We start from the raw sequence: 26,121 nt of genomic DNA, 5'->3' as shown, positions 1-26,121 counted from the left end.
TAAATTAAATCACTAATTAGTTTAATTATTTATTTAATTAAATAAATAAAATCTATGGATAATGATTTACTAACTTTTGGTAAAATAAATAAATATCCAAACTATCCAGATCTAAACCCAATCCATTGACAACCCTAAATATGTAACTCGCAAAGAGGGAGAGATGGAGAGAGAGAGAGAGAGAGAAAATTTGTTTATGAAGTAAATAATTTAGAAAAATCAATAAATATTTTTTTTAACTTAATAGAATAACAATATAAATAATTAGGTGACAAAATGAGAGAGAAACAAATAATTTCCTCACCGTTCTTTGGTCTCTATATGAACGTCAGGCTCCTGCTCATAATCTAGGCCCATAGTTCGATCTAGACTCAGACTTGGGCATAAATATGTTATATTGATATAAACGAAATCCCAATCCAACCCAGCCCGAATAGTTAATAATTTTAATAGCAAATGAAACCAAACCTATTGATAGCCCTAAATATTTGGCTCAGGGAGAGAGATTGAAATAATTTAATAGTTAAATAAATTATTAATCACATGAATAATTTGGTAAATTCAATAAATATAAATATATGGACAATACCTTACTTAATTTTGTAAAATAAACAAATCAATAATTGAATTTAATAAAATAACTAAATATTCATTTATTATTGTTGTCGGGATAAATCGAATAAATAAAAGTTTATACATAATAATGTATCTAATGTATTGGTTTAATAAAATAAGTAAATAAATAAAATTTAAATAATTATTGGGACGTGATAAATACATGCTACACCACACTAGACCTAACTCCTTGATAACCAAAAAATAACAATCAAGAGAGAGAAAAATAAATTATTAATTAATTAATTAAACTAAATAATATTATATATATATATATATAATGACTCAATACACTTAGTAAAATAATAAATAAACATCCAATTGATCTAAATGTAAATTTAATAAATAAAAATCGATGGATAATAACTTACATAATTTTGTAAAATATATAAATGAATAATTTAATTTACTAAAATAAATAAAATATCCAAGCTACGTAGAACAAACCCCACCCATTGACAACCTTTAAATGTTGGACACAGAATAGTAATGAAGAGAGTTAGGCAAAAAAATAAGATAAATAGTTAGCTTTCATTAATGGCATCATTGTAAATAGTTACAAGTTAGCAACAAATAAGGAAGAGATATTTCTAGGAAATGAGAGAAACAAAGAATAAAATTTCCTTACCACAATCCGGGATTTATATGATCAGGCACACTCTAAATCTCAGCTTGATGATTGGCCTAAGCTTAGACTTGGGCTTTAATAAGTTATGTTGATATAAAGGTAGAGGCCAAACTAAACGTGGCCCGAGCAACCAATCCTATCCTATTGATAACCCTAAATATTGGGCTCAGTTTGGGTGGGGGGGGGGGGGAATAGAGAGAGAAAGAGAGAAATAACTTATTAGTTAAATAAATTATTAATTACTTGAAATGTTTAATAAATTAAATAAATAGGAATCTATGGATAACAATTTATTTAATTTTGTACAAAAATTAATGATTAATTTGTTTTAGTAAAATAAATTAATAAAATCTCATTTATTATTGGGACAAGGCAGGTACACCTATCGCACACCTGACCAAACATATTGATTGCCCTAAAAATAGGCTCCGGGATGAGAGAAAACTAATTTGTTAGAAAAATAATTCATTGATTAAGAATTTAGTAAATTAAGTAAATAGAAATCTATGGATAATAATTTACTTAATTTTGTAAAATAGATAAATCAATTAGCAATAAATAAATAAATATTCACTTGTGATTGGTGCAAGACTGATCCAAACTCTCGAAATCCAAACCCACACCATTGACAACCATAAATATTGGTCACGGATTGAATTAAATAAAAAAATTATGGAGAATAATCTTTTTAATCTATTAAAACAAAAAATGAATAAATTAATTTAGTAAAAAAAATTAAAAAATTTTCAGTTATTATTGGGACAAGACATGTATAGCATATCCGACACAAGAACTAATCCGTTGATAGTCTTAAAAAGGGAGAGAGAAAGAGAAATACTTTGTTCATAAATTAAATCACTAATTAGTTTAATTATTTATTTAATTAAATAAATAAAATCTATGGATAATGATTTACTAACTTTTGGTAAAATAAATAAATATCCAAACTATCCAGATCTAAACCCAATCCATTGACAACCCTAAATATGTAACTCGCAAAGAGGGAGAGATGGAGAGAGAGAGAGAGAGAGAAAATTTGTTTATGAAGTAAATAATTTAGAAAAATCAATAAATATTTTTTTTAACTTAATAGAATAACAATATAAATAATTAGGTGACAAAATGAGAGAGAAACAAATAATTTCCTCACCGTTCTTTGGTCTCTATATGAACGTCAGGCTCCTGCTCATAATCTAGGCCCATAGTTCGATCTAGACTCAGACTTGGGCATAAATATGTTATATTGATATAAACGAAATCCCAATCCAACCCAGCCCGAATAGTTAATAATTTTAATAGCAAATGAAACCAAACCTATTGATAGCCCTAAATATTTGGCTCAGGGAGAGAGATTGAAATAATTTAATAGTTAAATAAATTATTAATCACATGAATAATTTGGTAAATTCAATAAATATAAATATATGGACAATACCTTACTTAATTTTGTAAAATAAACAAATCAATAATTGAATTTAATAAAATAACTAAATATTCATTTATTATTGTTGTCGGGATAAATCGAATAAATAAAAGTTTATACATAATAATGTATCTAATGTATTGGTTTAATAAAATAAGTAAATAAATAAAATTTAAATAATTATAGGGACGTGATAAATACATGCTACACCACACTAGACCTAACTCCTTGATAACCAAAAAATAACAATCAAGAGAGAGAAAAATAAATTATTAATTAATTAATTAAACGAAATAATATTATATATATATATAATGACTCAATACACTTAGTAAAATAATAAATAAACATCCAATTGATCTAAATGTAAATTTAATAAATAAAAATCGATGGATAATAACTTACATAATTTTGTAAAATATATAAATGATTAATTTAATTTACTAAAATAAATAAAATATCCAAGCTACGTAGAACAAACCCCACCCATTGACAACCTTTAAATGTTGGACACAGAATAGTAATGAAGAGAGTTAGGAAAAAAAATAAGATAAATAGTTAGCTTTTCATTAATGGCATCATTGTAAATAGTTACAAGTTAGCAACAAATAAGGAAGAGATATTTCTAGGAAATGAGAGAAACAAAGAATAAAATTTCCTTACCACAATCCGGGATTTATATGATCAGGCACACTCTAAATCTCAGCTTGATGATTGGCCTAAGCTTAGACTTGGGCTTTAATAAGTTATGTTGATATAAAGGTAGAGGCCAAACTAAACGTGGCCCGAGCAACCAATCCTATCCTATTGATAACCCTAAATATTGGGCTCAGTTTGGGTGGGGGGGGGGAATAGAGAGAGAAAGAGAGAAATAACTTATTAGTTAAATAAATTATTAATTACTTGAAATGTTTAATAAATTAAATAAATAGGAATCTATGGATAACAATTTATTTAATTTTGTACAAAAATTAATGATTAATTTGTTTTAGTAAAATAAATTAATAAAATCTCATTTATTATTGGGACAAGGCAGGTACACCTATCGCACACCTGACCAAACATATTGATTGCCCTAAAAATAGGCTCCGGGATGAGAGAAAACTAATTTGTTAGAAAAATAATTCATTGATTAAGAATTTAGTAAATTAAGTAAATAGAAATCTTTGGATAATAATTTACTTAATTTTGTAAAATAGATAAATCAATTAGCAATAAATAAATAAATATTCACTTGTGATTGGTGCAAGACTGATCCAAACTCTCGAAATCCAAACCCACACCATTGACAACCATAAATATTGGTCACGGATTGAATTAAATAAAAAAATTATGGAGAATAATCTTTTTAATCTATTAAAACAAAAAATGAATAAATTAATTTAGTAAAAAAAATTAAAAAATTTTCAGTTATTATTGGGACAAGACATGTATAGCATATCCGACACAAGAACTAATCCGTTGATAGTCTTAAAAAGGGAGAGAGAAAGAGAAATACTTTGTTCATAAATTAAATCACTAATTAGTTTAATTATTTATTTAATTAAATAAATAAAATCTATGGATAATGATTTACTAACTTTTGGTAAAATAAATAAATATCCAAACTATCCAGATCTAAACCCAATCCATTGACAACCCTAAATATGTAACTCGCAAAGAGGGAGAGATGGAGAGAGAGAGAGAGAGAGAAAATTTGTTTATGAAGTAAATAATTTAGAAAAATCAATAAATATTTTTTTTAACTTAATAGAATAACAATATAAATAATTAGGTGACAAAATGAGAGAGAAACAAATAATTTCCTCACCGTTCTTTGGTCTCTATATGAACGTCAGGCTCCTGCTCATAATCTAGGCCCATAGTTCGATCTAGACTCAGACTTGGGCATAAATATGTTATATTGATATAAACGAAATCCCAATCCAACCCAGCCCGAATAGTTAATAATTTTAATAGCAAATGAAACCAAACCTATTGATAGCCCTAAATATTTGGCTCAGGGAGAGAGATTGAAATAATTTAATAGTTAAATAAATTATTAATCACATGAATAATTTGGTAAATTCAATAAATATAAATATATGGACAATACCTTACTTAATTTTGTAAAATAAACAAATCAATAATTGAATTTAATAAAATAACTAAATATTCATTTATTATTGTTGTCGGGATAAATCGAATAAATAAAAGTTTATACATAATAATGTATCTAATGTATTGGTTTAATAAAATAAGTAAATAAATAAAATTTAAATAATTATTGGGACGTGATAAATACATGCTACACCACACTAGACCTAACTCCTTGATAACCAAAAAATAACAATCAAGAGAGAGAAAAATAAATTATTAATTAATTAATTAAACTAAATAATATTATATATATATATATATATATATATATAATGACTCAATACACTTAGTAAAATAATAAATAAACATCCAATTGATCTAAATGTAAATTTAATAAATAAAAATTGATGGATAATAACTTACATAATTTTGTAAAATATATAAATGAATAATTTAATTTACTAAAATAAATAAAATATCCAAGATACGTAGAACAAACCCCACCCATTGACAACCTTTAAATGTTGGACACAGAATAGTAATGAAGAGAGTTAGGCAAAAAAATAAGATAAATAGTTACCTTTTAATTAATGGCATCATTGTAAATAGTTACAAGTTAGCAACAAATAAGGAAGAGATATTTCTAGGAAATGAGAGAAACAAAGAATAAAATTTCCTTACCACAATCCGGGATTTATATGATCAGGCACACTCTAAATCTCAGCTTGATGATTGGCCTAAGCTTAGACTTGGGCTTTAATAAGTTATGTTGATATAAAGGTAGAGGCCAAACTAAACGTGGCCCGAGCAACCAATCCTATCCTATTGATAACCCTAAATATTGGGCTCAGTTTGGGTGGGGGGGGGGGGAACAGAGAGAGAAAGAGAGAAATAACTTATTAGTTAAATAAATTATTAATTACTTGAAATGTTTAATAAATTAAATAAATAGGAATCTATGGATAACAATTTATTTAATTTTGTACAAAAATTAATGATTAATTTGTTTTAGTAAAATAAATTAATAAAATCTCATTTATTATTGGGACAAGGCAGGTACACCTATCGCACACCTGACCAAACATATTGATTGCCCTAAAAATAGGCTCCGGGATGAGAGAAAACTAATTTGTTAGAAAAATAATTCATTGATTAAGAATTTAGTAAATTAAGTAAATAGAAATCTATGGATAATAATTTACTTAATTTTGTAAAATAGATAAATCAATTAGCAATAAATAAATAAATATTCACTTGTGATTGGTGCAAGACTGATCCAAACTCTCGAAATCCAAACCCACACCATTGACAACCATAAATATTGGTCACGGATTGAATTAAATAAAAAAATTATGGAGAATAATCTTTTTAATCTATTAAAACAAAAAATGAATAAATTAATTTAGTAAAAAAAATTAAAAAATTTTCAGTTATTATTGGGACAAGACATGTATAGCATATCCGACACAAGAACTAATCCGTTGATAGTCTTAAAAAGGGAGAGAGAAAGAGAAATACTTTGTTCATAAATTAAATCACTAATTGGTTTAATTATTTATTTAATTAAATAAATAAAATCTATGGATAATGATTTACTAACTTTTGGTAAAATAAATAAATATCCAAACTATCCAGATCTAAACCCAATCCATTGACAACCCTAAATATGTAACTCGCAAAGAGGGAGAGATGGAGAGAGAGAGAGAGAGAGAAAATTTGTTTATGAAGTAAATAATTTAGAAAAATCAATAAATATTTTTTTTAACTTAATAGAATAACAATATAAATAATTAGGTGACAAAATGAGAGAGAAACAAATAATTTCCTCACCGTTCTTTGGTCTCTATATGAACGTCAGGCTCCTGCTCATAATCTAGGCCCATAGTTCGATCTAGACTCAGACTTGGGCATAAATATGTTATATTGATATAAACGAAATCCCAATCCAACCCAGCCCGAATAGTTAATAATTTTAATAGCAAATGAAACCAAACCTATTGATAGCCCTAAATATTTGGCTCAGGGAGAGAGATTGAAATAATTTAATAGTTAAATAAATTATTAATCACATGAATAATTTGGTAAATTCAATAAATATAAATATATGGACAATACCTTACTTAATTTTGTAAAATAAACAAATCAATAATTGAATTTAATAAAATAACTAAATATTCATTTATTATTGTTGTCGGGATAAATCGAATAAATAAAAGTTTATACATAATAATGTATCTAATGTATTGGTTTAATAAAATAAGTAAATAAATAAAATTTAAATAATTATAGGGACGTGATAAATACATGCTACACCACACTAGACCTAACTCCTTGATAACCAAAAAATAACAATCAAGAGAGAGAAAAATAAATTATTAATTAATTAATTAAACTAAATAATATTATATATATATATATAATATATAATGACTCAATACACTTAGTAAAATAATAAATAAACATCCAATTGATCTAAATGTAAATTTAATAAATAAAAATCGATGGATAATAACTTACATAATTTTGTAAAATATATAAATGAATAATTTAATTTACTAAAATAAATAAAATATCCAAGATACGTAGAACAAACCCCACCCATTGACAACCTTTAAATGTTGGACACAGAATAGTAATGAAGAGAGTTAGGCAAAAAAATAAGATAAATAGTTAGCTTTTAATTAATGGCATCATTGTAAATAGTTACAAGTTAGCAACAAATAAGGAAGAGATATTTCTAGGAAATGAGAGAAACAAAGAATAAAATTTCCTTACCACAATCCGGGATTTATATGATCAGGCACACTCTAAATCTCAGCTTGATGATTGGCCTAAGCTTAGACTTGGGCTTTAATAAGTTATGTTGATATAAAGGTAGAGGCCAAACTAAACGTGGCCCGAGCAACCAATCCTATCCTATTGATAACCCTAAATATTGGGCTCAGTTTGGGTGGGGGGGGGAATAGAGAGAGAAAGAGAGAAATAACTTATTAGTTAAATAAATTATTAATTACTTGAAATGTTTAATAAATTAAATAAATAGGAATCTATGGATAACAATTTATTTAATTTTGTACAAAAATTAATGATTAATTTGTTTTAGTAAAATAAATTAATAAAATCTCATTTATTATTGGGACAAGGCAGGTACACCTATCGCACACCTGACCAAACATATTGATTGCCCTAAAAATAGGCTCCGGGATGAGAGAAAACTAATTTGTTAGAAAAATAATTCATTGATTAAGAATTTAGTAAATTAAGTAAATAGAAATCTATGGATAATAATTTACTTAATTTTGTAAAATAGATAAATCAATTAGCAATAAATAAATAAATATTCACTTGTGATTGGTGCAAGACTGATCCAAACTCTCGAAATCCAAACCCACACCATTGACAACCATAAATATTGGTCACGGATTGAATTAAATAAAAAAATTATGGAGAATAATCTTTTTAATCTATTAAAACAAAAAATGAATAAATTAATTTAGTAAAAAAAATTAAAAAATTTTCAGTTATTATTGGGACAAGACATGTATAGCATATCCGACACAAGAACTAATCCGTTGATAGTCTTAAAAAGGGAGAGAGAAAGAGAAATACTTTGTTCATAAATTAAATCACTAATTAGTTTAATTATTTATTTAATTAAATAAATAAAATCTATGGATAAGGATTTATTAACTTTTGGTAAAATAAATAAATATCCAAACTATCCAGATCTAAACCCAATCCATTGACAACCCTAAATATGTAACTCGCAAAGAGGGAGAGATGGAGAGAGAGAGAGAGAGAGAGAAAATTTGTTTATGAAGTAAATAATTTAGAAAAATCAATAAATATTTTTTTTAACTTAATAGAATAACAATATAAATAATTAGGTGACAAAATGAGAGAGAAACAAATAATTTCCTCACCGTTCTTTGGTCTCTATATGAACGTCAGGCTCCTGCTCATAATCTAGGCCCATAGTTCGATCTAGACTCAGACTTGGGCATAAATATGTTATATTGATATAAACGAAATCCCAATCCAACCCAGCCCGAATAGTTAATAATTTTAATAGCAAATGAAACCAAACCTATTGATAGCCCTAAATATTTGGCTCAGGGAGAGAGATTGAAATAATTTAATAGTTAAATAAATTATTAATCACATGAATAATTTGGTAAATTCAATAAATATAAATATATGGACAATACCTTACTTAATTTTGTAAAATAAACAAATCAATAATTGAATTTAATAAAATAACTAAATATTCATTTATTATTGTTGTCGGGATAAATCGAATAAATAAAAGTTTATACATAATAATGTATCTAATGTATTGGTTTAATAAAATAAGTAAATAAATAAAATTTAAATAATTATTGGGACGTGATAAATACATGCTACACCACACTAGACCTAACTCCTTGATAACCAAAAAATAACAATCAAGAGAGAGAAAAATAAATTATTAATTAATTAATTAAACTAAATAATATTATATATATATATATATAATGACTCAATACACTTAGTAAAATAATAAATAAACATCCAATTGATCTAAATGTAAATTTAATAAATAAAAATCGATGGATAATAACTTACATAATTTTGTAAAATATATAAATGAATAATTTAATTTACTAAAATAAATAAAATATCCAAGCTACGTAGAACAAACCCCACCCATTGACAACCTTTAAATGTTGGACACAGAATAGTAATGAAGAGAGTTAGGCAAAAAAATAAGATAAATAGTTAGCTTTTCATTAATGGCATCATTGTAAATAGTTACAAGTTAGCAACAAATAAGGAAGAGATATTTCTAGGAAATGAGAGAAACAAAGAATAAAATTTCCTTACCACAATCCGGGATTTATATGATCAGGCACACTCTAAATCTCAGCTTGATGATTGGCCTAAGCTTAGACTTGGGCTTTAATAAGTTATGTTGATATAAAGGTAGAGGCCAAACTAAACGTGGCCCGAGCAACCAATCCTATCCTATTGATAACCCTAAATATTGGGCTCAGTTTGGGTGGGGGGGGGGGGAATAGAGAGAGAAAGAGAGAAATAACTTATTAGTTAAATAAATTATTAATTACTTGAAATGTTTAATAAATTAAATAAATAGGAATCTATGGATAACAATTTATTTAATTTTGTACAAAAATTAATGATTAATTTGTTTTAGTAAAATAAATTAATAAAATCTCATTTATTATTGGGACAAGGCAGGTACACCTATCGCACACCTGACCAAACATATTGATTGCCCTAAAAATAGGCTCCGGGATGAGAGAAAACTAATTTGTTAGAAAAATAATTCATTGATTAAGAATTTAGTAAATTAAGTAAATAGAAATCTATGGATAATAATTTACTTAATTTTGTAAAATAGATAAATCAATTAGCAATAAATAAATAAATATTCACTTGTGATTGGTGCAAGACTGATCCAAACTCTCGAAATCCAAACCCACACCATTGACAACCATAAATATTGGTCACGGATTGAATTAAATAAAAAAATTATGGAGAATAATCTTTTTAATCTATTAAAACAAAAAATGAATAAATTAATTTAGTAAAAAAAATTAAAAAATTTTCAGTTATTATTGGGACAAGACATGTATAGCATATCCGACACAAGAACTAATCCGTTGATAGTCTTAAAAAGGGAGAGAGAAAGAGAAATACTTTGTTCATAAATTAAATCACTAATTAGTTTAATTATTTATTTAATTAAATAAATAAAATCTATGGATAATGATTTACTAACTTTTGGTAAAAAAAATAAATATCCAAACTATCCAGATCTAAACCCAATCCATTGACAACCCTAAATATGTAACTCGCAAAGAGGGAGAGATGGAGAGAGAGAGAGAGAGAGAGAAAATTTGTTTATGAAGTAAATAATTTAGAAAAATCAATAAATATTTTTTTTAACTTAATAGAATAACAATATAAATAATTAGGTGACAAAATGAGAGAGAAACAAATAATTTCCTCACCGTTCTTTGGTCTCTATATGAACGTCAGGCTCCTGCTCATAATCTAGGCCCATAGTTCGATCTAGACTCAGACTTGGGCATAAATATGTTATATTGATATAAACGAAATCCCAATCCAACCCAGCCCGAATAGTTAATAATTTTAATAGCAAATGAAACCAAACCTATTGATAGCCCTAAATATTTGGCTCAGGGAGAGAGATTGAAATAATTTAATAGTTAAATAAATTATTAATCACATGAATAATTTGGTAAATTCAATAAATATAAATATATGGACAATACCTTACTTAATTTTGTAAAATAAACAAATCAATAATTGAATTTAATAAAATAACTAAATATTCATTTATTATTGTTGTCGGGATAAATCGAATAAATAAAAGTTTATACATAATAATGTATCTAATGTATTGGTTTAATAAAATAAGTAAATAAATAAAATTTAAATAATTATAGGGACGTGATAAATACATGCTACACCACACTAGACCTAACTCCTTGATAACCAAAAAATAACAATCAAGAGAGAGAAAAATAAATTATTAATTAATTAATTAAACTAAATAATATTATATATATATATATATATATAATGACTCAATACACTTAGTAAAATAATAAATAAACATCCAATTGATCTAAATGTAAATTTAATAAATAAAAATCGATGGATAATAACTTACATAATTTTGTAAAATATATAAATGAATAATTTAATTTACTAAAATAAATAAAATATCCAAGATACGTAGAACAAACCCCACCCATTGACAACCTTTAAATGTTGGACACAGAATAGTAATGAAGAGAGTTAGGCAAAAAAATAAGATAAATAGTTACCTTTTAATTAATGGCATCATTGTAAATAGTTACAAGTTAGCAACAAATAAGGAAGAGATATTTCTAGGAAGTGAGAGAAACAAAGAATAAAATTTCCTTACCACAATCCGGGATTTATATGATCAGGCACACTCTAAATCTCAGCTTGATGATTGGCCTAAGCTTAGACTTGGGCTTTAATAAGTTATGTTGATATAAAGGTAGAGGCCAAACTAAACGTGGCCCGAGCAACCAATCCTATCCTATTGATAACCCTAAATATTGGGCTCAGTTTGGGTGGGGGGGGGAATAGAGAGAGAAAGAGAGAAATAACTTATTAGTTAAATAAATTATTAATTACTTGAAATGTTTAATAAATTAAATAAATAGGAATCTATGGATAACAATTTATTTAATTTTGTACAAAAATTAATGATTAATTTGTTTTAGTAAAATAAATTAATAAAATCTCATTTATTATTGGGACAAGGCAGGTACACCTATCGCACACCTGACCAAACATATTGATTGCCCTAAAAATAGGCTCCGGGATGAGAGAAAACTAATTTGTTAGAAAAATAATTCATTGATTAAGAATTTAGTAAATTAAGTAAATAGAAATCTATGGATAATAATTTACTTAATTTTGTAAAATAGATAAATCAATTAGCAATAAATAAATAAATATTCACTTGTGATTGGTGCAAGACTGATCCAAACTCTCGAAATCCAAACCCACACCATTGACAACCATAAATATTGGTCACGGATTGAATTAAATAAAAAAATTATGGAGAATAATCTTTTTAATCTATTAAAACAAAAAATGAATAAATTAATTTAGTAAAAAAAATTAAAAAATTTTCAGTTATTATTGGGACAAGACATGTATAGCATATCCGACACAAGAACTAATCCGTTGATAGTCTTAAAAAGGGAGAGAGAAAGAGAAATACTTTGTTCATAAATTAAATCACTAATTAGTTTAATTATTTATTTAATTAAATAAATAAAATCTATGGATAAGGATTTATTAACTTTTGGTAAAATAAATAAATATCCAAACTATCCAGATCTAAACCCAATCCATTGACAACCCTAAATATGTAACTCGCAAAGAGGGAGAGATGGAGAGAGAGAGAGAGAGAGAAAATTTGTTTATGAAGTAAATAATTTAGAAAAATCAATAAATATTTTTTTTAACTTAATAGAATAACAATATAAATAATTAGGTGACAAAATGAGAGAGAAACAAATAATTTCCTCACCGTTCTTTGGTCTCTATATGAACGTCAGGCTCCTGCTCATAATCTAGGCCCATAGTTCGATCTAGACTCAGACTTGGGCATAAATATGTTATATTGATATAAACGAAATCCCAATCCAACCCAGTCCGAATAGTTAATAATTTTAATAGCAAATGAAGCCAAACCTATTGATAGCCCTAAATATTTGGCTCAGGGAGAGAGATTGAAATAATTTAATAGTTAAATAAATTATTAATCACATGAATAATTTGGTAAATTCAATAAATATAAATATATGGACAATACCTTACTTAATTTTGTAAAATAAACAAATCAATAATTGAATTTAATAAAATAACTAAATATTCATTTATTATTGTTGTCGGGATAAATCGAATAAATAAAAGTTTATACATAATAATGTATCTAATGTATTGGTTTAATAAAATAAGTAAATAAATAAAATTTAAATAATTATTGGGACGTGATAAATACATGCTACACCACACTAGACCTAACTCCTTGATAACCAAAAAATAACAATCAAGAGAGAGAAAAATAAATTATTAATTAATTAATTAAACTAAATAATATTATATATATATATAAATGACTCAATACACTTAGTAAAATAATAAATAAACATCCAATTGATCTAAATGTAAATTTAATAAATAAAAATCGATGGATAATAACTTACATAATTTTGTAAAATATATAAATGAATAATTTAATTTACTAAAATAAATAAAATATCCAAGCTACGTAGAACAAACCCCACCCATTGACAACCTTTAAATGTTGGACACAGAATAGTAATGAAGAGAGTTAGGCAAAAAAATAAGATAAATAGTTAGCTTTTCATTAATGGCATCATTGTAAATAGTTACAAGTTAGCAACAAATAAGGAAGAGATATTTCTAGGAAATGAGAGAAACAAAGAATAAAATTTCCTTACCACAATCCGGGATTTATATGATCAGGCACACTCTAAATCTCAGCTTGATGATTGGCCTAAGCTTAGACTTGGGCTTTAATAAGTTATGTTGATATAAAGGTAGAGGCCAAACTAAACGTGGCCCGAGCAACCAATCCTATCCTATTGATAACCCTAAATATTGGGCTCAGTTTGGGTGGGGGGGGGGAATAGAGAGAGAAAGAGAGAAATAACTTATTAGTTAAATAAATTATTAATTACTTGAAATGTTTAATAAATTAAATAAATAGGAATCTATGGATAACAATTTATTTAATTTTGTACAAAAATTAATGATTAATTTGTTTTAGTAAAATAAATTAATAAAATCTCATTTATTATTGGGACAAGGCAGGTACACCTATCGCACACCTGACCAAACATATTGATTGCCCTAAAAATAGGCTCCGGGATGAGAGAAAACTAATTTGTTAGAAAAATAATTCATTGATTAAGAATTTAGTAAATTAAGTAAATAGAAATCTATGGATAATAATTTACTTAATTTTGTAAAATAGATAAATCAATTAGCAATAAATAAATAAATATTCACTTGTGATTGGTGCAAGACTGATCCAAACTCTCGAAATCCAAACCCACACCATTGACAACCATAAATATTGGTCACGGATTGAATTAAATAAAAAAATTATGGAGAATAATCTTTTTAATCTATTAAAACAAAAAATGAATAAATTAATTTAGTAAAAAAAATTAAAAAATTTTCAGTTATTATTGGGACAAGACATGTATAGCATATCCGACACAAGAACTAATCCGTTGATAGTCTTAAAAAGGGAGAGAGAAAGAGAAATACTTTGTTCATAAATTAAATCACTAATTAGTTTAATTATTTATTTAATTAAATAAATAAAATCTATGGATAATGATTTACTAACTTTTGGTAAAAAAAATAAATATCCAAACTATCCAGATCTAAACCCAATCCATTGACAACCCTAAATATGTAACTCGCAAAGAGGGAGAGATGGAGAGAGAGAGAGAGAGAGAGAAAATTTGTTTATGAAGTAAATAATTTAGAAAAATCAATAAATATTTTTTTTAACTTAATAGAATAACAATATAAATAATTAGGTGACAAAATGAGAGAGAAACAAATAATTTCCTCACCGTTCTTTGGTCTCTATATGAACGTCAGGCTCCTGCTCATAATCTAGGCCCATAGTTCGATCTAGACTCAGACTTGGGCATAAATATGTTATATTGATATAAACGAAATCCCAATCCAACCCAGCCCGAATAGTTAATAATTTTAATAGCAAATGAAACCAAACCTATTGATAGCCCTAAATATTTGGCTCAGGGAGAGAGATTGAAATAATTTAATAGTTAAATAAATTATTAATCACATGAATAATTTGGTAAATTCAATAAATATAAATATATGGACAATACCTTACTTAATTTTGTAAAATAAACAAATCAATAATTGAATTTAATAAAATAACTAAATATTCATTTATTATTGTTGTCGGGATAAATCGAATAAATAAAAGTTTATACATAATAATGTATCTAATGTATTGGTTTAATAAAATAAGTAAATAAATAAAATTTAAATAATTATAGGGACGTGATAAATACATGCTACACCACACTAGACCTAACTCCTTGATAACCAAAAAATAACAATCAAGAGAGAGAAAAATAAATTATTAATTAATTAATTAAACTAAATAATATTATATATATATATAATGACTCAATACACTTAGTAAAATAATAAATAAACATCCAATTGATCTAAATGTAAATTTAATAAATAAAAATCGATGGATAATAACTTACATAATTTTGTAAAATATATAAATGAATAATTTAATTTACTAAAATAAATAAAATATCCAAGATACGTAGAACAAACCCCACCCATTGACAACCTTTAAATGTTGGACACAGAATAGTAATGAAGAGAGTTAGGCAAAAAAATAAGATAAATAGTTAGCTTTTCATTAATGGCATCATTGTAAATAGTTACAAATTAGCAACAAATAAGGAAGAGATATTTCTAGGAAATGAGAGAAACAAAGAATAAAATTTCCTTACCACAATCCGGGATTTATATGATCAGGCACACTCTAAATCTCAGCTTGATGATTGGCCTAAGCTTAGACTTGGGCTTTAATAAGTTATGTTGATATAAAGGTAGAGGCCAAACTAAACGTGGCCCGAGCAACCAATCCTATGCTATTGATAACCCTAAATATTGGGCTCAGTTTGGGTGGGGGGGGGGGGAATAGACAGAGAAAGAGAGAAATAACTTATTAGTTAAATAAATTATTAATTACTTGAAATGTTTAATAAATTAAATAAATAGGAATCTATGGATAACAATTTATTTAATTTTGTACAAAAATTAATGATTAATTTGTTTTAGTAAAATAAATTAATAAAATCTCATTTATTATTGGGACAAGGCAGGTACACCTATCGCACACCTGACCAAACATATTGATTGCCCTAAAAATAGGCTCCGGGATGAGAGAAAACTAATTTGTTAGAAAAATAATTCATTGATTAAGAATTTAGTAAATTAAGTAAATAGAAATCTATGGATAATAATTTACTTAATTTTGTAAAATAGATAAATCAATTAGCAATAAATAAATAAATATTCATTTGTGATTGGTGCAAGACTGATCCAAACTCTCGAAATCCAAACCCACACCATTGACAACCATAAATATTGGTCACGGATTGAATTAAATAAAAAAATTATGGAGAATAATCTTTTTAATCTATTAAAACAAAAAATGAATAAATTAATTTAGTAAATAAAATTAAAAAATTTTCAGTTATTATTGGGACAAGACATGTATAGCATATCCGACACAAGAACTAATCCGTTGATAGTCTTAAAAAGGGAGAGAGAAAGAGAAATACTTTGTTCATAAATTAAATCACTAATTAGTTTAATTATTTATTTAATTAAATAAATAAAATCTATGGATAATGATTTACTAACTTTTGGTAAAATAAATAAATATCCAAACAATGTAGATCTAAACCCAATCCATTGACAACCCTAAATATGTAACTCGCAAAGAGGGAGAGATGGAGAGAGAGAGAGTGAGAAAATTTGTTTATGAAGTAAATAATTTAGAAAAATCAATAAATATTTTTTTAACTTAATAGAATAACAATATAAATAATTAGGTGACAAAATGAGAGAGAAACAAATAATTTCCTCACCGTTCTTTGGTCTCTATATGAACGTCAGGCTCCTGCTCATAATCTAGGCCCATAGTTCGATCTAGACTCAGACTTGGGCATAAATATGTTATATTGATATAAACGAAATCCCAATCCAACCTAGCCCGAATAGTTAATAATTTTAATAGCAAATGAAACCAAACCTATTGATAGCCCTAAATATTTGGCTCAGGGAGAGAGATTGAAATAATTTAATAGTTAAATAAATTATTAATCACATGAATAATTTGGTAAATTCAATAAATATAAATATATGGACAATACCTTACTTAATTTTGTAAAATAAACAAATCAATAATTGAATTTAATAAAATAACTAAATATTCATTTATTATTGTTGTCGGGATAAATCGAATAAATAAAAGTTTATACATAATAATGTATCTAATGTATTGGTTTAATAAAATAAGTAAATAAATAAAATTTAAATAATTATTGGGACGTGATAAATACATGCTACACCACACTAGAACTAACTCCTAGATAACCAAAAAATAACAATCAAGAGAGAGAAAAATAAATTATTAATTAATTAATTAAACTAAATAATATTATATATATATATAATGACTCAATACACTTAGTAAAATAATAAATAAACACCCAATTGATCTAAATGTAAATTTAATAAATAAAAATCGATGGATAATAACTTACATAATTTTGTAAAATACATAAATGAATAATTTAATTTACTAAAATAAATAAAATATCCAAGCTACGTAGAACAAACCCCACCCATTGACAACCTTTAAATGTTGGACACAGAATAGTAATGAAGAGAGTTAGGCAAAAAAATAAGATAAATAGTTAGCTTTTCATTAATGGCATCATTGTAAATAGTTACAAGTTAGCAACAAATAAGGAAGAGATATTTCTAGGAAATGAGAGAAACAAAGAATAAAATTTCCTTACCACAATCCGGGATTTATATGATCAGGCACACTCTAAATCTCAGCTTGATGATTGGCCTAAGCATAGACTTGGGCTTTAATAAGTTATGTTGATATAAAGGTAGAGGCCAAACTAAACGTGGCCCGAGCAACCAATCCTATCCTATTGATAACCCTAAATATTGGGCTCAGTTTGGGTGGGGGGGGGAACAGAGAGAGAAAGAGAGAAATAACTTATTAGTTAAATAAATTATTAATTATTTGAATAGTTTAATAAATTAAATAAATAGGAATCTATGGATAACAATTTATTTAATTTTGTACAAAAATTAATGATTAATTTGTTTTAGTAAAATAAATTAATAAAATCTCATTTATTATTGGGACAAGGCAGGTACAACCTATCACACACCTGACCAAACAAATTGATTGCCCAAAAAATAGGCTCCGGGATGAGAGAAAACTAATTTGTTAGAAAAATAATTCATTGATTAAGAATTTAGTAAATTAAGTAAATAGAAATCTATGGATAATAATTTACTTAATTTTGTAAAATAGATAAATCAATTAGCAAAAAATAAATAAATATTCATTTGTGATTGGTGCAAGACCGATCCAAACTATCGAAATCCAAACCCGCACCATTGAGCACCATAAATATTGGTCATAGATTGAAGTAAATAAAAAAATTATGGAGAATAATCTTTTTAATCTATTAAAACAAAAAATTAATAATTTAATTTAGTAAAAAAATTAAAATAATTTCAGTTATTATCGGGACAAATGAGAGAAACAAAGAATAAAACTTTCTTTATCACAATCCGGGATTTATATGATCAGGCACGCTCGAAATCTCAGCTTGATGATTCGCCTAAGTTTAGACTTGGGCTTTAATAAGTTATGTTGATATAAAGGTAGAGGCCAAACTAAACGTGGCCCGAGCAACCAATCTTATCCTATTGATAACCCTAAATATTGGGCTCAGGTTGGGTGGGGGGGGGGGAAGAGAGAGAGAAAGAGAGAAATAACTTATTAGTTAAGCAAATTATTAATTATTTGAATAGTTTAATAAATTAAATAAATAGGAATCTATGGATAACAATTTACTTAATTTTGTACAAAAATTAATGATTAATTTGTTTTACTAAAATAAATTAATAAAATTTCATTTATTATTGGGACAGGACAGGTACAACCTATCACACACCTGACCAAACATATTGATTGCCCTAAAAATAGGCTCCAGGATGAGAGAAAAATAATTTGTTAGGAAAATAATTCATTGATTAAGAATTTAGTAAATTAAGTAAAAAGAATTCTATGGATAATAATTTACTTAATTTTGTAAAATAGATAAATCAATTAGCAATAAATAAATAAATATTCACTTGTGATTGGTGCAAGACTGATCCAAACTCTCGAAATCCAAACCCACACCATTGACAACCATAAATATTGGTCACGGATTGAATTAAATAAAAAAATTATGGAGAATAATATTTTTAATGTATTAAAACAAAAAATGAATAAATTAATTTAGTAAAAAAAATTAAAAATTTTTCAGTTATTATTGGGACAAGACATGTATAGCATATCCGACACAAGAACTAATCCGTTGATAGTCTTAAAAAGGGAGAGAGAAAGAGAAATACTTTGTTCATAAATTAAATCACTAATTAGTTTAATTATTTATTTAATTAAATAAATAAAATCTATGGATAATGATTTACTAACTTTTGGTAAAATAAATAAATATCCAAACTATGTAGATCTAAACCCAATCCATTGACAACCCTAAATATGTAACTCGCAAAGAGGGAGAGATGGAGAGAGAGAGAGAGAGAGAGAATTTGTTTATGAAGTAAATTATTTAGAAAAATCAATAAATATTTTTTTTAAATTAATAGAATAACAATATAAATAATTAGGTGACAAAATGAGAGAGAAACAAATAATTTCCTCACCGTTCTTTGGTCTCTATATGAACGTCAGGCTCCTGCTCATAATCTAGGCCCATAGTTCGATCTAGACTCAGACTTGGGCATAAATATGTTATATTGATATAAACGAAATCCCAATCCAACCCAGCCCGAATAGTTAATAATTTTAATAGCAAATGAAACCAAACCTATTGATAGCCCTAAATATTTGGCTCAGGGAGAGAGATTGAAATAATTTAATAGTTAAATAAATTATTAATCACATGAATAATTTGGTAAATTCAATAAATATAAATATATGGACAATACCTTACTTAATTTTGTAAAATAAACAAATCAATAATTGAATTTAATAAAATAACTAAATATTCATTTATTATTGTTGTCGGGATAAATCGAATAAATAAAAGTTTATACATAATAATGTATCTAATGTATTGGTTTAATAAAATAAGTAAATAAATAAAATTTAAATAATTATTGGGACGTGATAAATACATGCTACACCACACTAGACCTAACTCCTTGATAACCAAAAAATAACAATCAAGAGAGAGAAAAATAAATTATTAATTAATTAATTAAACTAAATAATATTATATATATATATATAATGACTCAATACACTTAGTAAAATAATAAATAAACACCCAATTGATCTAAATGTAAATTTAATAAATAAAAATCGATGGATAATAACTTACATAATTTTGTAAAATATATAAATGAATAATTTAATTTACTAAAATAAATAAAATATCCAAGCTACGTAGAACAAACCCCACCCATTGACAACCTTTAAATGTTGGACACAGAATAGTAATGAAGAGAGTTAGGCAAAAAAATAAGATAAATAGTTAGCTTTTCATTAATGGCATCATTGTAAATAGTTACAAGTTAGCAACAAATAAGGAAGAGATATTTCTAGGAAATGAGAGAAACAAAGAATAAAATTTCCTTACCACAATCCGGGATTTATATGATCAGGCACACTCTAAATCTCAGCTTGATGATTGGCCTAAGCTTAGACTTGGGCTTTAATAAGTTATGTTGATATAAAGGTAGAGGCCAAACTAAACGTGGCCCGAGCAACCAATCCTATCCTATTGATAACCCTAAATATTGGGCTCAGTTTGGGTGGGGGGGGGGGAACAGAGAGAGAAAGAGAGAAATAACTTATTAGTTAAATAAATTATTAATTACTTGAAATGTTTAATAAATTAAATAAATAGAAATCTATGGATAACAATTTATTTAATTTTGTACAAAAATTAATGATTAATTTGTTTTAGTAAAATAAATTAATAAAATCTCATTTATTATTGGGACAAGGCAGGTACACCTATCGCACACCTGACCAAACATATTGATTGCCCTAAAAATAGGCTCCGGGATGAGAGAAAACTAATTTGTTAGAAAAATAATTCATTGATTAAGAATTTAGTAAATTAAGTAAATAGAAATCTATGGATAATAATTTACTTAATTTTGTAAAATAGATAAATCAATTAGCAATAAATAAATAAATATTCACTTGTGATTGGTGCAAGACTGATCCAAACTCTCGAAATCCAAACCCACACCATTGACAACCATAAATATTGGTCACGGATTGAATTAAATAAAAAAATTATGGAGAATAATCTTTTTAATGTATTAAAACAAAAAATGAATAAATTAATTTAGTAAAAAAAATTAAAAAATTTTCAGTTATTATTGGGACAAGACATGTATAGCATATCCGACACAAGAACTAATCCGTTGATAGTCTTAAAAAGGGAGAGAGAAAGAGAAATACTTTGTTCATAAATTAAATCACTAATTAGTTTAATTATTTATTTAATTAAATAAATAAAATCTATGGATAATGATTTACTAACTTTTGGTAAAATAAATAAATATCCAAACTATCTAGATCTAAACCCAATCCATTGACAACCCTAAATATGTAACTCGCAAAGAGGGAGAGATGGAGAGAGAGAGAGAGAGAGAAAATTTGTTTATGAAGTAAATAATTTAGAAAAATCAATAAATATTTTTTTTAACTTAATAGAATAACAATATAAATAATTAGGTGACAAAATGAGAGAGAAACAAATAATTTCCTCACCGTTCTTTGGTCTCTATATGAACGTCAGGCTCCTGCTCATAATCTAGGCCCATAGTTCGATCTAGACTCAGACTTGGGCATAAATATGTTATATTGATATAAACGAAATCCCAATCCAACCCAGCCCGAATAATTAATAATTTTAATAGCAAATGAAACCAAACCTATTGATAGCCCTAAATATTTGGCTCAGGGAGAGAGATTGAAATAATTTAATAGTTAAATAAATTATTAATCACATGAATAATTTGGTAAATTCAATAAATATAAATATATGGACAATACCTTACTTAATTTTGTAAAATAAACAAATCAATAATTGAATTTAATAAAATAACTAAATATTCATTTATTATTGTTGTCGGGATAAATCGAATAAATAAAAGTTTATACATAATAATGTATCTAATGTATTGGTTTAATAAAATAAGTAAATAAATAAAATTTAAATAATTATTGGGACGTGATAAATACATGCTACACCACACTAGACCTAACTCCTTGATAACCAAAAAATAACAATCAAGAGAGAGAAAAATAAATTATTAATTAATTAATTAAACTAAATAATATTATATATATATATATGACTCAATACACTTAGTAAAATAATAAATAAACACCCAATTGATCTAAATGTAAATTTAATAAATAAAAATCGATGGATAATAACTTACATAATTTTGTAAAATATATAAATGAATAATTTAATTTACTAAAATAAATAAAATATCCAAGCTACGTAGAACAAACCCCACCCATTGACAACCTTTAAATGTTGGACACAGAATAGTAATGAAGAGAGTTAGGCAAAAAAATAAGATAAATAGTTAGCTTTTCATTAATGGCATCATTGTAAATAGTTACAAGTTAGCAACAAATAAGGAAGAGATATTTCTAGGAAATGAGAGAAACAAAGAATAAAATTTCCTTACCACAATCCGGGATTTATATGATCAGGCACACTCTAAATCTCAGCTTGATGATTGGCCTAAGCTTAGACTTGGGCTTTAATAAGTTATGTTGATATAAAGGTAGAGGCCAAACTAAACGTGGCCCGAGCAACCAATCCTATCCTATTGATAACCCTAAATATTGGGCTCAGTTTGGGTGGGGGGGGGGGGAACAGAGAGAGAAAGAGAGAAATAACTTATTAGTTAAATAAATTATTAATTATTTGAATAGTTTAATAAATTAAATAAATAGGAATCTATGGATAACAATTTATTTAATTTTGTACAAAAATTAATGATTAATTTGTTTTAGTAAAATAAATTAATAAAATCTCATTTATTATTGGGACAAGGCAGGTACAACCTATCACACACCTGACCAAACATATTGATTGCCCTAAAAATAGGCTCCGGGATGAGAGAAAACTAATTTGTTAGAAAAATAATTCATTGATTAAGAATTTAGTAAATTAAGTAAATAGAAATCTATGGATAATAATTTACTTAATTTTGTAAAATAGATAAATCAATTAGCAAAAAATAAATAAATATTCATTTGTGATTGGTGCAAGACCGATCCAAACTATCGAAATCCAAACCCGCACCATTAACAACCATAAATATTGGTCATAGATTGAATTAAATAAAAAAATTATGGAGAATAATCTTTTTAATCTATTAAAACAAAAAATTAATAATTTAATTTAGTAAAAAAATTAAAATAATTTCAGTTATTATTGGGACAAGACATGTATTGCCTATCCGACACAAGAACTAATCCGTTGATAGTTTTAAAAAGGGAGAGAGAATTCATTTATTATTGTTGTCGGGTTGAATCGAATAAATAAAAGTTTATACATAATAGTGTATCTAACGTATTGGTTTAATAAATAAAATAAATAAATAAAATTTAAATAATATTGGGACGGGATAGATACATGCTACACCACACTAGACCTAACTCCTTGATAACCAAAAAATAACAATCAAGAGAGAGAAAAATAAATTATTAATTAATTAATTAAACTAAATAATAAAATATATATATATATATATAATGACTCAATTCACTTAGTAAAATAATAAATAAACATCCAATCGATCTAAATGCAAATTAAATAAATAAAAATCTATGGATAATAATTTACATAATTTTGTAAAATATATAAATGAATAATTTAATTTAATAAAATAAATAAAATATCCAAGCTACGTAGAACAAACCCCACCCATTGACATCCTTTAAATGTTAGAAGTTAACAACAAATATGGAAGAGAAATTTCTAGGAAATGAGAGAAACAAAGAATAAAACTTTCTTTATCACAATCCGGGATTTATATGATCAGGCACGCTCGAAATCTCAGCTTGATGATTCGCCTAAGTTTAGACTTGGGCTTTAATAAGTTATGTTGATATAAAGGTAGAGGCCAAACTAAACGTGGCCCGAGCAACCAATCTTATCCTATTGATAACCCTAAATATTGGGCTCAGGTTGGGTGGGGGGGGGGGGGGAAGAGAGAGAGAAAGAGAGAAATAACTTATTAGTTAAGCAAATTATTAATTATTTGAATAGTTTAATAAATTAAATAAATAGGAATCTATGGATAACAATTTACTTAATTTTGTACAAAAATTAATGATTAATTTGTTTTACTAAAATAAATTAATAAAATTTCATTTATTATTGGGACAGGACAGGTACAACCTATCACACACCTGACCAAACATATTGATTGCCCTAAAAATAGGCTCCAGGATGAGAGAAAAATAATTTGTTAGGAAAATAATTCATTGATTAAGAATTTAGTAAATTAAGTAAATAGAAATCTATGGATAATAATTTACTTAATTTTGTAAAATAGATAAATCAATTAGCAATAAATAAATAAATATTCACTTGTGATTGGTGCAAGACTGATCCAAACTCTCGAAATCCAAACCCACACCATTGACAACCATAAATATTGGTCACGGATTGAATTAAATAAAAAAATTATGGAGAATAATCTTTTTAATGTATTAAAACAAAAAATGAATAAATTAATTTAGTAAAAAAAATTAAAAAATTTTCAGTTATTATTGGGACAAGACATGTATAGCATATCCGACACAAGAACTAATCCGTTGATAGTCTTAAAAAGGGAGAGAGAAAGAGAAATACTTTGTTCATAAATTAAATCACTAATTAGTTTAATTATTTATTTAATTAAATAAATAAAATCTATGGATAATGATTTACTAACTTTTGGTAAAATAAATAAATATCCAAACTATCTAGATCTAAACCCAATCCATTGACAACCCTAAATATGTAACTCGCAAAGAGGGAGAGATGGAGAGAGAGAGAGAGAGAGAAAAAATTTGTTTATGAAGTAAATAATTTAGAAAAATCAATAAATATTTTTTTTAACTTAATAGAATAACAATATAAATAATTAGGTGACAAAATGAGAGAGAAACAAATAATTTCCTCACCGTTCTTTGGTCTCTATATGAACGTCAGGCTCCTGCTCATAATCTAGGCCCATAGTTCGATCTAGACTCAGACTTGGGCATAAATATGTTATATTGATATAAACGAAATCCCAATCCAACCCAGCCCGAATAGTTAATAATTTTAATAGCAAATGAAACCAAACCTATTGATAGCCCTAAATATTTGGCTCAGGGAGAGAGATTGAAATAATTTAATAGTTAAATAAATTATTAATCACATGAATAATTTGGTAAATTCAATAAATATAAATATATGGACAATACCTTACTTAATTTTGTAAAATAAACAAATCAATAATTGAATTTAATAAAATAACTAAATATTCATTTATTATTGTTGTCGGGATAAATCGAATAAATAAAAGTTTATACATAATAATGTATCTAATGTATTGGTTTAATAAAATAAGTAAATAAATAAAATTTAAATAATTATTGGGACGTGATAAATACATGCTACACCACACTAGACCTAACTCCTTGATAACCAAAAAATAACAATCAAGAGAGAGAAAAATAAATTATTAATTAATTAATTAAACTAAATAATATTATATATATATATAATGACTCAATACACTTAGTAAAATAATAAATAAACACCCAATTGATCTAAATGTAAATTTAATAAATAAAAATCGATGGATAATAACTTACATAATTTTGTAAAATATATAAATGAATAATTTA

This window comes from Nelumbo lutea, chromosome 2 (genome assembly GCF_056320005.1).
Source record: "Nelumbo lutea isolate HS-2025 chromosome 2, American lotus-T2T, whole genome shotgun sequence".
In the NCBI taxonomy this organism is placed as follows: Eukaryota; Viridiplantae; Streptophyta; class Magnoliopsida; order Proteales; family Nelumbonaceae; genus Nelumbo; species Nelumbo lutea.
Note: the sequence above shows the minus strand (reverse complement) of the source record.